General features: G+C 38.2%; 1 long non-coding RNA gene across 6 annotated transcripts in view; it reads left to right on the forward strand.

Moving 5' to 3' along the window:
• The window catches only part of LOC140603751 (uncharacterized), a 285,757-nt gene that overhangs the window by 16,968 nt on the left and 253,612 nt on the right, over window positions 1-15,177 (forward strand). The window contains exon 2 of one of the 6 annotated variants that reach the window (XR_012006742.1): window positions 3,325-3,401. The exons of the other annotated variants lie outside the window; for them this stretch is intronic. This is a non-coding gene — a long non-coding RNA (uncharacterized lncRNA). The remainder of the gene's footprint in view (window positions 1-3,324; window positions 3,402-15,177) is intronic. 6 annotated transcript variants of the gene reach the window in all.

The following is a 15,177-nucleotide window of genomic DNA, read 5'->3' on the forward strand; positions in this document are numbered from 1 at the left end:
GTTAATTCTTAATTGTTATCAAAATCCTGAGGGATATTGCTGCACTTATGCTGCCTATTTCCTGAGCCACCCTGTTAGCCAGAAGCTGGGCCAGAGTTGGTTTCTCCAGTTGCAGATCTTGGTGCTTTGTAATGATTGAGAAGTGTCCATTGAAATCAGCTTCCCAGTCATATGTGGTAGCCAAATGAACTAATATTGGTGAGTGAAGCCCCTGCACACTGAATGAGCAGATACCGTCACCATCCATGGTCACAGGGTTCAAAAAACATCATTAATCAAATGGGAGGACAAACCACACACTGGGTTGAGAAAAATTTTGCGAATCATATATTTCATAAAGGTCTTATGCCCAGAATATAATAAGACAGACAACCCAATTAATGCATGGGTGCACTATTTGAATAGACTTTTCACTAAAGAAGATATGTGAAGGACAAGTTATATGAAAAGATGCTCAACATCATTAGACATTAGAGATTGGAAAATTAAAAGCACAATGAGATACCACTTCCAAGGCACTGGAATGGCTCTAATAAAAAAGAGAAAAAAGTTAGTGTTGGAGAGGATGTAAAGAACTGAAGCTTTCACGCATTGCTGATGGGAGGTAAAATGGTGCGACCACATTGGATGACAGGTTCTCAGGTTCTTAGAAAGCTACTATATGACTTCACAATTCCACACTTACATATCTACCCAAGAAAAATGAAAATACAATATACAAAACTTCTAAATGATCATTCATAGTCTTACTATAACACAAAAACCTCAGACTAGATCCAAATGTCCATCAACATGTAAATGCATAAACAAAATGTGATATCATCATACATTGGAATACTCTCCAGTAATGAGTGAAACTGCTTATATATGCTACAACATAGAGGAGCCTCAAGAAGGAAGGCAGGAACTGAAGGAATCCAGAAATAAAAGGTTACATATCATGTAATTCTCTGTATATGTATGAAGTATCCAGAAGAGACAATCTGTAGAGACTGAGCGGTTGCTGAGGTAGCTCTGGGAATTAACGATAAAAACTCATGGAAGTTTGTGGGGAGGAGGGAGTCTGGGGGGCATTAGGGTGATGAAAATGTTGCAAAACTGGATTGTGGTGATATTTGCCCATCTGTATACTTTCACTAAAAATTATTGACTTGTAATTTTATAATGGGTGAATTCTATGAATATTATACCTCAGTAAAGCTGTTAATAAAAATTAGATAAAAATAACCAGAATGCAAAGTGGGAGGTACATATGAAACACGTTTAGCAGTAAATTGATATTTCTTGAAACTAGGTGATAAGTAATAAAGGATCATTATTTTTCCTTTTGTCTTATGTCTCCATTTAAAATTTTCAAAATAAAAAATTAAAAAGAAATGATAAACAAGGGAACTTTCATGCTTTTTTTTCTCTAAGTGAAATGAAGTCTGACTCGGTCTTTGTATCACAAGGCTGAAAGAAAATTAAATCTCATTCATCACAGAGGTGTCTTGCTAGGATCACTCAACAATCTGGGAGGCTCATGTGATGCCCAAAATTTTCCAGTCATCTGGGTAGTGGTGATATGACCAGTCTCTGATATGAATGATTCTTAGAAGTCAACAATGTTGCATTTATGCCAAGGACGGAGAAGGAATGTCTGCAGTCTCTAGTATCCATGTTTAGAGCCAGCCTCCATAGATCCCTTCTGGTTCAAGATCCTGGCTGTCATTTCCTTCTTCTGAGTCTTGATCCATTTGTGCCCAAGGAGAGGGCACGACTTTTTGACAGGGGTGAACCTTAGACCTATGTCCTCTTGTCAGTTGTGAGAATAACTCCCCTGGGGCTCATTCCAGCCCTCTTATCATAACCTTTTTCCTGGATTTCAGCTTTCACAACAGCCAGAAAGAAAATTCATCTTGCAGCTACTTCTTTCGGTTGTGCTCCTGCACCTGGAGTCTGGGTTCAAAAAATATTCTTTGACTTTAATATGTGTGCACATGCGTGTTAGTGTGTGTGTGTAAACACAATATAATACACAAGTACCTTATCTTTTCAAATTCATCTTCATCGTGTAAGGCTTGGTGCATTCACTTATTTAATTATTGATAAAGCAAATATTACTGAGCCCCTCCAAGTAATGCCAGGCAGTGTTTGTGGCACTCCTAGAGGTGCGTCACTGAGTGGAGCCAACAAAGACTCTGCTTTAGAGCTGATGATTTTTTTTTAAGATTTTATTTATTTATGAGAGAGAGGGAGGTGGGCAGAAACACAGGCAGAGGGAGAAGCAGGCTCCATGCAGGGAGCCCGACATGGGACTCAATCCCCCATCTCCAGGATCACACCCTGGGCTGAAGGCGGCACTAAACCGCTGAGCCACCCTGGCTGCCCTAGGCCTGATGATTTCAAACCATAATGTGCCTCATCTCATGATGTGCCCTCCTTAATGCCACCCAGTTACTCCCCATCTCCCCACCAACCTTCCCTTCTGCAACCCTTTTTTTTGTTTCCCAGAGTTAAGAATCTTTCATGGTTTGTCTTCCTCTCTAATTTTTCCCCCACTCAGTTTCTCCCTTCCCTTATGGTCCTTTTCATTATTTCTTAATATTCCACATATGAGTGAAACCATATGATAATTGTCTTTCTCCAATTGACTCATTTCACTCAGGGGTGTTATACTATATGTTGGCAAATTGAATTATAAATGAATGAATTAATGAATTAATGAATGAATGAATGACTATGGGTAGTCCAAATTGAAATATGCTGCAAATACACACTAGATTTAAATGACCTATGAGAAAATGAATGTAAGAGACCTTAATAGGGGACGCCTGGGTGGCTCAGCAGTTGAGCATCTGCCTTGGCTCAGGTGATGCTCCTGGAGTCCCAGGATTGAGTCTAGCATCCGGCTCCCTGCAGGGAGCCTGCTTCTCCCTCTGCCTATGTCTCTGCCTCTCTCTGTGCGTCTCTCATGAATAAATAAGTAAATAAATAAATCTTTTTTTTGAAAAAAGACCTTATTAATAATCTGTATATTGATTACATGTTGAAATGATATTCTGGATAATTTGGGTTAAATAAAATACATGGTTAAAATTAAAACAAAACAAAACAAACCTTGATGTGCCTAAGAGTCACATGGCAAAACTGTTAAGATGCAGTTACTAATTCCAAAAGATCTAGATGCTGCTAGAGAGCTGCATTTTTAACAAACTCCTGTGCAATGATAATGCTGCTGGTGTACAAAAACTGAATCAAGGTTCTGGGGTAGAATGCAGGGAAATTTTGGAGAACACAAAAGTTAATCATTCACGAGTTCCCATACTGAATTATTTGCAACAGGCTCCTCGTCTGTGCTGAAGGAGGGTCATTGACATGCTCTGCCCCGAGGGACCACACACTTGTCACTTGGCCCCCAGGTAAATGATTTCTCTCTTTTGTCATGAATACCACCCTGGTGAGGCAGCCTACACACTGACCGCACCCTATCCCACATTGTCTGTTCACATCCAGAGCCTTCTCTGATTAATTCACAGGTCAGGACCTGTGTGTCAGCCTTCCCTTAGGGAACTGATCCTATTTTACACTTCAAAAGCCCATCTGGCAGGTATCAAAGATGTGTAGGTCTTTGGAGCAGAACTTGAGCTTTTTCTGGTCTTAGGTTTTAACTCATTCCTGCTCCCCACTTCTGTGTTATAATGTTAATGATAAGAAGTTAAAATAGGAAAAAAGTACCCTTGTTTTCGCTTATTTTTTATGTGCCTTGTTTCCCCTGGAAAGCAATCTCTTTGTGTTTGTGTGATTGTTCCACAAAGTGAGTTAATTCTTTGTAGGTCCTGTGGCTATAGTTCAAAAATAGCAGACTTCTAAACAGCCAGGTTACTCAGGCATTTAGCCAGCCACAGCCTGGGCAATTGTATGGCGGTGCAACTTAATGGAATTTTGCCTCTAGGAAACTATTCTAATGAAATCATTGAAAAGGCAGACAAAAATATATGTAAAATGAAGTTCTTTTTTTTTTTAATTGATTGGATTTATTCTATGAACTTTACAACCGTTACTTGTATCTTAACAGCAGTTAAAACACAATTGTAAACTTACAACAATTATTCTATTTTTTTATGTTAGTCTTTTAAAATATAAATTCAGTTAATTAGCAAATAATATATTGGTTTCAAAAGTAGAGGTCAGTGATTCATCAGTCTTATATAATCCCGAGTATTCATCATATCACATGTCCTCCTTAATGCCCATCACCCAATTACTATGCTCTCCCACCCTCCTCCCTTCCAGCATCTCTCAGTTTGTTTCCTAGGATTAAGAGTCTCATATGGTTTGTCTCCCTCTCTGATTTAATCTTGTTTTATTTTTTCCTCTCTTCCCCTATGATTCCTCTGTTTTGTTTCTTACATTGCACAGATGAGTGAGATCATACAATAATTGTTTTTCTCTGATTGAGTTATTTCACTTAGCATAATATCCTCTAATTCCATCCACATTGTTGCAAATGGCAAGATTTCATTGTTTTGGTAGCTGAGTAGTATTCTATTGTGTGGCGGCATATATATATATGCATAAATATATATATGTATTTATATATATATATATATATAAATAATCTCACACCTTCTTTATCCATTCGTCTGTTGAAGGACATCTGGGGTCTCCATAGTTTGGCTGTTGTGCACATTGCTGCTATAAACATTGGATGCAAGTGCCCCTTCAGATTGCCACATTTGTATCTTTAGGGTAAATACCCAGTAGTACTATTGCTGGGTCATAGGATTACTCTCTCTTTGACTTTTTGAGGAACTTCCATACTGTTTTGCAGAGTGGCTATACCACCTTGCATTCCCACCAACAGCATAAGAGGGCTCCCATCCTCACCAACATCTGTCATTTCCTGATTTGCTCATTTTAGCCATTCTGACTGGTGTGAGGTGGTATCACATTGTGGTTTTGATTTGTATTTCCCTGATGCTGAGAGATGTGGAGCATTTTCTCATGTGTCTGTTGGCCATTTGTATATCTTCTTTGGAAAAATGTCTGTTCATGTCTTCTGCCCTTTTCTTGACTGGATTATTTGTTCTTTAGGTATTGAGTTTGATAATTCTTTATAGATTTTAGATACTAACCCTTTATCTGATATGTCATTTGCAAATATCTTCTGCCATTCTGTTGATTGTCTTTTGATTTGTCAGCTGTTTCCTTTGCTGTGCAAAAACTTTTTATCTTGACGAAGGCCCAATAATTTATTTTTGTCTTTGTTTCCCCTGCCTTTTGAGATGTGTCTAGTAGAAGTTGCTATGGTTGAAGCCACAAAGATTGATAATGCCTGTGCCCGCCTCTAGGATTTTGATGGATTCCTGTATTACATTTAGGTCTTTCATCCATTTTGAGTTTATATTTGTGTATAGTGTGAGGAAATGGTCCAGTTTCATTCTTCTGCATGTGGCTGTCCAATTTTCCCAATACCATTTTATTGAAGAGACTCTTTTTTTCCAGTGAATAGTCTTTCCTGTTTTGTTGAAGATTAGTTGACGATGAAGTTGAAGGTCCATTTCTGGGTTCTCTATTCTGTTCCATTGATCTATGTATCTGTTTTTATGCCAGTACCATACTGTTTTGGTGATGACAGCTTTGTAATAGAGCTTGAAATCCAGAATTGTGATGCTACCAGTTTTGGTTTTCTTTTCAACATTCCTTTGGCTATTCAAGGTCTTTTCTGGCTCCACGCAAATTTTAGGATTATCTGTTCCAACTCTGTGAAATGACTTGATAGTATTTTGATAAGGATTGCATTAAATGTATAGATTACTGTTGGTAGCATAGACATTTTAACACTATTTGTTCTTCTAATCCATGAGCATGGAGTGTTTTTCCATTTTTTTGTGTTTTCCTCAATTTCTTTCATTTTGCCTCTTTGGTTAGGTTTATTTCTAGGTATCTTATGGTTCTGGGTGCAATTATAAATGAGACTGATTCCTTAATTTCTCTTTCTTCAGTTTCATTGTTAGTGTATAGAAATGCAACTGATTTCTGTGCATTGACTGAATATCCTGCCACTTGGCTGAATTCCTGTATGATTTCCAACAATTTTGGGGTGAGTCTTTTGGATTTTCCATATAGACTCATGTTATCTGCAAGAGTGAGAATTTGATTTCTTTGCTGATTTGGATGTCTTTTATTTCTTTTCGTTGTCTGATTGCTGAGGCAAGGACTTCTAGTACTATGTCAAACAGCAGTGGTAAGAGTGGAGATCCCTGCCGTGTTCCTAACTTTAAGGGAAAAGCTCTCAGTTTTTCCCCATTGAGAATGATATTCACTGTGGGCTTTTCTCATATATGGCTTTTATGATATTAAGGCATGTTCCTCTTATCCCTGTAGAGAGTTTTAATCAAGAAAGGATGCTTTACTTTGTCAAATGCTTTTTTCTGCATCTATTGAGAGGATCATTTGGTTCTTGTCATTTCTTTTATTAATGTAGTGTATTGCATTGACTGATTTGCAGATGTTGAACCACCCTTGAAGCCCAGGAATAAATCCCACTTGGTTGGGGTGAGTAATCCTTTTAACGTACTTGTTGGATCCTATTGGCTAGTATCTTGGTGAGAATTTTTGCATACATATTCATCAGGGATATTGGTCTGTAATTCTCCTTTTTGGTGGGGTCTTTGTCTGGTTTGGGGGTCAAGGTAATGCTGGCCTCATAGAAAGAGTTTGCAAGTTTTCCTTTCGTTTCTATTTTTTGAAACAGTTTCAGAAGAATAGGTATTAATTCTTCTTTAAATATTTGGTAGAATTCCCTTGGGAAGCCATCTTGCCCTGGGCTCTTGTTTGTTGGGAGATTTTCAATTACTGCTTCAATTTTCTTGCAGGTTATGGTTCTGCTCAGGTTTTCTATTTCTTCCTGTTTCAGTTTTGGTAGTTTATATGTCTCTACAAATGCATCCATTTCTTCCAGATTGCCTAATTTGTTGGTATATAGTTGCTCATGATATGGTCTTATAATTGTTTGTATTTCTTTGATGTTGGTTGTGATCTCTCCTTTTTCATTCATGATTTTATTTGGATCTTTTCTCTTTTCTTTTTGATAAGTCTAGCATGGTTTATCAATCTTATTAATTCTTCCCAAGAACCAGCTCTTAGTTTCATTGATCTGCTCTACTAGTTCTTTTGGTTTCTGTTTCATTGATTTCTGCTCTAATCTTTATTATTTCTCTTCTCCTGCTGGGCTTAGGCTTTTTTTTGCTGTTCTTTCTTTAGCTCCTTTATGTATTAGGTCAGGTTGTATATTTGAGACCTTTCTTGTTTCTTGAGAAAGACTTGTATTGCTAAATACTTCCCTCTTAGGACTGCCTTTGCTGCATCCCAAAGGTCTTGAGCAAGTTGTGTTTTCATCTTCATTTGTTTTTGCCATGGATTTTAAAAAATTTATCTTTAATTTCCAGTTTGACCCTTTCATTCTTTAGTAGGATGCTCTTTAGCCTTTCTGAATTTCTCCTTGTGATCAAGTTCCAGTTTAAAGTATTGTGGCTTGAAAATATGCAAGAAATGAACACAGTCTTGTGGTACTGGTTGAGCTCTGATTTATGACCCAATATATGATATATTCTTGAGAATGCTCCATGTGCACTTGAGAACAATGTGTATTCTGTTCCTTTAGGCTGGAGTGTTCTGAATATATCTGTGAAGTCCATCTGGTCCAGTATGTCATTCAAAGATCTTGTTTCCTTGTTGATCTTCTGCTTAGATAATCTGTCCATTGCAGTGAGTGGGTATTAAAATCCCCTACTATTATTGTATTACCATCGATGTGTTTCTTTAATTTTATTATTAATTGGCTTATATAATTGGCTGTTCCCATGTTAGGGGCATAAATATTTACAATGATCAGATTTTCTTGTTGGATAGACCCTTTAATTATGAAATAATGTCCTTCCTCATCTTTATTATAGTCTTTGGTTTCAAATCTAATTTGTCTGATATAAGAATTGCCACCTCAGATTTCTTTTGATGTCCATTAACATGATAAATGGTTTTCTGTCCCCTTACTTTCAATCTGGAGGTGTCTGTGTCTCTTGCAGACAGCATATTAATGGGTCTTGTTTTTTTATCCAGTGATATCTGTGTCTTTTGATTGGGGCATTTAGCCCATTTATATTTAGAGTAACTATTGACAGATATGAATTCAGTGCCATTGTATTACCTGTAGAGTTACTGTTTCTGTATATTGTCTCTGTTCCTTTCTGGTCTATGTTACTTTTGGGCTCTTTGCTTCAAGGGCCCCTTTTAAAATTTCTTGTAGGGCTGGTGTGGTCATCACAAGTTCTTAGTTTCTGTTTGTTCTGGAAGCTTTTTATCTCTCCTATTTTTTTTTTTTAAGATTTTATTTGATAGAGAGAGAGAAAGCGAGAGAGAGCGCAAGTAGGGGGAGTGGCAGCAGAGGGAGAGAGAGAAGCAGACTCCCCACTGAGAAGGGAGCCAAATGCAGGACTCAATCCCAGGACCCTCGGATCATGACCATGATTTTAAGGGAGGTTCTCTGTGCCTCCTGGATTTGGATGCTTGTTTCTTTCCCCAGATTAGAGAAATTCTCCACTATTATTTGCTTCAATATACCTTCTGCCCCTTTCTCTCTTTCTTTCTTCTTCTGGGATCCCAATTATTCTAATATTGTTTTGCTTTATGGTATCACTTATCTCTTAAATTCTCCCCTCATGATCCAGTAGTTATCTCTCTTTTTCTCAGATTCTTTATTCTCCATCATTTGGTCTTCTATATCACTAATTCTTCTTTTTGCCTCATTTATGCTAGCAATTAGAGGCTCCATTTTTTATTATATCTCACTAATAGCCTTTTTTATTTCTCCAGAAAGAGATTCTTTAGTGTCTTCTATACATTTTATCAAGCCCATCTAGTATCTTTATGATCATTATTCTGAACTCTAGTTCCAACATCGTATGTCCATACTGATTAGGTCCCTGGTAGTCAGTACTGCCTCTTGTTCTCTTTTTTGAGGCAAATTTTTCCATCTTATCATTCTATTCATAGAAGAATAGATGAATGAGAGAACAAAATACTAAAAAGGCAACAAGGACCCCAGAGAAATATATGCTAAACAAATCAGAAGACACCTGAAACCAGAAAACAAAAATTAGGGGAAAAAAAGAATATAATTAGATAAGTGAACAGAACAGAGCAATACACTATATCCTGAGTGTATTTTTGTCAGTTTATTAGAAGAAACTACATCCCAAAATTGTAAAGAAAGAAAAACATGTATATATAAAAATAAAATTAAATACATTGAAAGGATAGAAAGTGATTGTAAGATGAAAATTAAAGAAGACTTTAACAAAACAGGAGAAAACAAAAGAGGAAAAGGAAGAAGAAGAAAGCAAACATGATCAGACAAGTAAAGAGAACATAGCCATTCACTAGATCCTGGGTGTATTTAGGTCTGTTAGAAGAAACTACATCCCAAAATTATAAAAAAAAAAAATTTATATATATATATATATATATGTAATTAAATGCAATGAAAGAACAGAATGTAACTATAAAAGTGAAAATTAGAATAAGTTTGTAAAAAAGAGTTGATAAAATTAGAAATGGTTGAAAAAGGAAAGAGATAAAAAAATTTTAATTGAAAAACTAAAGAATCATGGGGGAAAAAAAGAAAAACATGAATTCTATATATTATATTCCCCCAGCGCTGGAGCTTTGCAGGTCTCAGTGATCAGTAAACTTGATGGTGGCTGAATGTTCTTGCTAATCTTCTGAGGGAGGGGCCTATTGCATTGATTCTTAGGTGTCTTTGCCCCAGGTGGGATTACACTGCCCTTGCCAGGTGGCAAGGCTAAGTAATCTGCTCTGGATTGCTCCATGTGGCTTTTGTTTTTGAAGCCTTTTCCTGCTGCTTTAGAGGATGAGAGTGAAAATGGCATCCTCCCAATCTCCAGTCCCAGAGCTGAAAGCTTGGGGTCCCACTCCTCAGTGCTCCCTCAGGGAAAAGTGGTCCATCACTTCTGTCTCCCTGGTCTCTGTCCACACTCAATGCTCACCCAGCCTATGACTGAGTGTTTTTATCTTAGGCATGTGACCATGTTTTGAGTCTCTAAACCCTGCAGACTGCTGTGGCTTACTCCTGCACTGCTCCTCCCCAGGGAGGAAGAGGGGTCTTGCTGGTTCTTCCGCTTGCTGGTCCTTGCTCAGAACATGGTCACTAACTATGCCATGGTTCACAGTTTATAGCAACCCTGAGCTGAAAGCCCACTTCTGGGCTCACTAATGGCAGCTGGCTTCCCCACTCCAATGCCTGGGAACTCTGCTGCATTCAGACACCACTGGTCTTCCTGTGGCGCCAAGGATCCTGAGACCATGCTGTCCCACCTGGGATTCCACCCCCCACTTTGCTGCCTAAGCACCTTTCAGACAGGGATGTCCCTCACCAGAGCAGATTTCTAAAAATTCTGATTTTGTACACCGCTGCACTTTCCAGTAGCCAGTTTATGGAGACTTATAGAGGCTCCCACCCTGCTCTCCCATGGTTTATCTTCCCATATATCATCTGGGATTCACTTCTCCACATCTCTTACTTTGCAGAAAGTAGTCACTTTTCTATTTGTATAGTTTTAGCTATTCTGTTTTTAGATCTCCAGTTTGCAGGTGTTCCGAATGATTTAATAGCTCTCCAGCTGAATTCCTGGGACCAGATGAAACTAAGGTCTTCTAGTCCTCCACCATCTTGGACTCCTATCTAAATGAAGTTCTTTACAACATCATGACAGTAATAAATACTTAGGGGGGGAAGAAAGCAAATATCTGTGTTTGTTTCTCATTGCTACTATAACAAATTGCTTGAGATTTAATTACTTTAATTTTTTAAAGATTTATTTATTTATTCATGAGAGACACAGAGAAAGAGAGAGAGGCAGAGACACAAGCAGAGGGAGAAGCAGGCTCCATGCAGGGAGCCTGATGTGGGACTTTATCCTGGGACTCCAGGATCATGCCCTGGGCCCACCTTGGGCCAAAGGCGGTGCTAAACCACTGAGCCACCCAGGGATCCCCCGAGATTCAATGACTTTAAAAACATGGCCACTCTTAAAGTTCTGGAAGTCAGAAGTCTGCAATCACTTTTGCTGGGCTAAAGTCAAGGTGTGTATAAGATGACCCAGTTGGATGGAGGCCAGCAGCACAGGTGGTGAAAGAATTTACCCAAGGGAGAACAAAGGAGATAGAAGTTTATTGAATACATTGCAAGGGAGCAGTGGGTAGGAAAGCAAAGGAGAGACTCTCTGTGCAAGGCTTTGGGTGGTGGTGGGGTGGGGGGTTGATTATAGTTAAAGGGGGAAGGTGAGGAAGTATAGGAACATACGGAATTGTACTTTTTTGGTACTTGTGTACCAGGTGTAAGTAACCCATTGGTCAACTAGGGCTTATGGATATGCTAAGGCAGCCTATGGGCCTGCTTGCATTCAGCAAGGTGATGGGGGTCACTGTGGCCCCTTCTGCCTTACTCAGGTTTCCATCACCCAAGTTAGTTGCCTACAAGCAGCTTTTACACTGAGGACTGATTCCCTGTGGGATGTCTGAGGGCATCTGTCTCCTTGTCTTTTTCAGCTCTCTTGGCCCCCATATTCCTTGGCTTGTGGCCCCTCTCTCCATGTTCAAAGCTTGTCATTTCAATTTCTGATTCTGTCATCATGTTGCCTTCTTTTCCAACTTTGACTCCTCCTGCATCTCTTTTATGAGGACGGTGGTGATTATATCAGGTCCATGAAGATAATCCAAGGTAATATCCTTGTTTTCTAAACTCAATCTCTTAAAATTAAGATCCTTAGCTTACTCATGTTTGCAAAGTTGCTTTCACCGTATCGGGTAGCATTCTCCAGTTCAAGGGATTATGATGTGGATATTTGGGGGACCAGCATTCAGTTTACTCTAGAAGCAAACCATAGGAAGTAGTTAATAGTGTTACATTCATTGGAATATTTTATAGCTATTAAATGATCTTGAGAGCATTTAATGAAAATAGAAAGTACTGTAGTGCATTCAACATTTGTTCACTAAATCTAATACTTCCTATGTTCCAGGATCTGATCTGACCACAGGGGATATAGTCAAGAGTGAAGGCTCAGCTCTCTTACTTTGTAATCCTGGTCAAGGAGACAGACAATAAAGAAATAAATCAATAAACAGAGTAATTTCAACTAGTGATAAGAGCTATGAAGCAAATTGGGTGGTGGGGGCAGATGAGGGGTGACTTTGCTCAGGCAATCAAGTAAGACTCCCTGAAGGGGTTTCATTTCCACTAAGACCTGATGAAGAGAAGGAGCCAGTCATACCCCAACCACTGGGCAGAACTTTCTAGGCAGAAGAGAAAGCAGAGCTAATGGCCTATCTTGAGGCAAGCAGGTATTTGGTGCATACTAATGACTAATGCAAGTGTGGCTGGGTGTGGTATCAAGGAGAGAGTTAGGGAGGGTGGGCATGAGGAAGGATGTTGCAGGCCAGCAGCTGGCGATACTGCTGGTTGCTTACCTTAGAATCCCATCTTTCTTCTTTCCCACAGAGACAACCAGTTTAGTGTTGTGCATCAATGTATATAATTAATATACTGGTTATCCTGATGTATCTTGCTCCTGAAGTAGGGATTAGGGTTTGTTTGTTTGTTTGTTTGTTTGTTTGTTTTTGGCACATCTATGGCAATAAAGGTGTCTAGTGAAATCAGTGTGTGGAAGGAGGACTTTGACTTTTGCCCTTTTACTCCTTTCTCCTTTGAACACAGACAACATCCTAGAAATGGAGCAATGCCTTGCAACCATGAGCCTAAGAGCTTTGGGCTAACAATTTTGGAGCATAAAAGGTGCCTGGTAAAAAGCAAAATAATAATAATAATAATAAAAAGCAAAAAAAAAAAAAAAAAAAAAAGGTAAAAAGGTGCCTGGGAACTTGAGGGGGCCATGTGGCTATTACTCTTATTCTAGAATACCTGCCTCCAGTTCCTGTTTGGCTGGGCTATGTGAACCAGGATTCTGTGACATGACTTAGAATCCAATCCCTTAATGATAAATATAGTAAGAAATTTATATTTCGTACTGTGTGTAACTAGAAATCATTGGAAGGTTTTAAGCAAGAGAGCAATATGGTCTGATTTATATTTGTAACAAATGATGTAATCTACTATATGGAGACTAGACTGTAGGTCCTACTAGGTCCTACTAGGGACATCAAGTAAACAATCATTGCAGTAATCTAGGAGAGGGATAATGCTAGCTTAGACTAGGGTTATAGCAGTGAAGGTGGGGAGACAGTTTGTATTTTATTAAGTTAAAAAAAGGAAGCAGTAAGATATACTTATTCTATATACAGTAAAATAATAGTAGCCAACATTTATTGAGCATCCATTATGGCCAAAAAATGTTTTAACCATTTACATATACTAACTCACTTATTTTGTCATTATATTAGTTGTGTGAAGCATTATTTTTTATCCACATTTTAGAGCGAGAAAAACTAAGAAGTGAAAAGGTTAAGTAGTTTTCTAGTAATGATAGAGGATGCCTTCCTCCCTGTGTGTGTGTGTGTGTGTGTGTGTGTGTGTGTGTGTGTGTTGGATGGGATGGGGGTGTTCTGTATGTGATGTGGGTATGTAGATAGGGAGATACAGATGGGTCACCCTAGGAAAAAATGCTAGAAGGAAATATATCAAATATTTTAGAAGTTTTATGACTGAGCAGTAGCATTTCATGCAATTTTTCTTCTTTATACTTATTTACCAGCATTTCTACAGGGAACATGTGCTATCTTTATATACAGGAGAATAATTATATGTAAAAGATACTATAGTTTAGAATTGTATTGGTGTTTATCAATATATTTTATATCATGCCTGGTCTTTTTAGGCAAAGAGAGAAAGGGTCATGGTGTAGTTACTGTGGCCAAATATGAAGCACACCAAACTGAGCCGTGGAAATGAAGTCATGGAGCAAGTTAAGTTCTTAGACTTCCAGGGCATAATGATGGCTGCTTCATCCTAATCCAGTCATCTGTCCAGTCATTGATGATGTCTTCTGAAAATAGTCCTATTTTAACCAAATAACCAAACTTTTCAGCTTTTCCACAGGCTGGCATTGTAGGGAGCAGCTTTTCCGCACACACTCTGCCTATTCAGACGTGCTCCCAATAGCTGGATTCTGTATGCCAAGTTGGCTTTCTCTGAAGAATTTCTCTTGTCTGACATGACATCATTTAGTTTATTTATGTTGGAGAACCCTCAGGGAAATACTATACCTGTGTTATATATGTGTATGTGTGGATATAAATTGCAGAACAACAAATCATTAGAAGGTGAATTCACTTCTCAAATTCCTAGGAGCTGTTCAAAGGTAAGCCACATAAACTACTTCTAGGTATCCTTTGCCAGAGCTAGCAAATGAGAAGAGGGTGTCGAAATCCAATTTAGGGGTGGGGGACCCCAAAGCAACTTTTTAGACTCCAAATCCTGAAATTGTCAAAAAACATTCTTTAACCTCTCTGCAGGCACTGAACATTTATTTCTCAGAATCACTCAATCTCTGTATCCTCAGACTCCTCCACATATTTACTGTTTGCTCATTTCTTAGCACTAAGCCTTGCACATCAATATCATGAATACATTAGAAGAAAAAAAGTGCAGCCATAAATGTATCAAAAATAGAAAACAAGGGATAGTAAAATAATGGACTCAAAAGTCAGAGAATGGACAAAATGCTAATATTGTGCATTAGTATGCACATACCTTTTTTTCGTAAGGATTTGAGAACATTGGAGTGTTTGTTCCTTGTTTTACATAGACAATTTGAAGGACATAAAATTCATGATATATTGAAAAGCTTATGTTAAAAACTAAGGACAAAAGTCTAAATAAACCACACTTTATTCTTTAAAAATGGCTCTTTGTTTCATTACATTTGCTACCCTTTCTAAGATTCGACCCATTCATAAGTGAAGGTAGCGTTTGGATTATGCAGTCAAGTTACATGGTATGTCAATGTGGAATAAAATGATGATGAAGAAACGGTGTTCATTATACAATCAAGAAGCATGAAAAAGATTAGAATAAAGAGGCTTTAGGAGAAGAATTGTTTTGTTTTTTCACTTTAAAATAGATATGAGAGCTTGTTGAAGCCACCTGACAATACCAGG

The sequence above is a fragment of the Canis lupus genome, chromosome 14 (genome assembly GCF_048164855.1).
Source record: "Canis lupus baileyi chromosome 14, mCanLup2.hap1, whole genome shotgun sequence".
Lineage (NCBI taxonomy): Eukaryota > Metazoa > Chordata > Mammalia > Carnivora > Canidae > Canis > Canis lupus.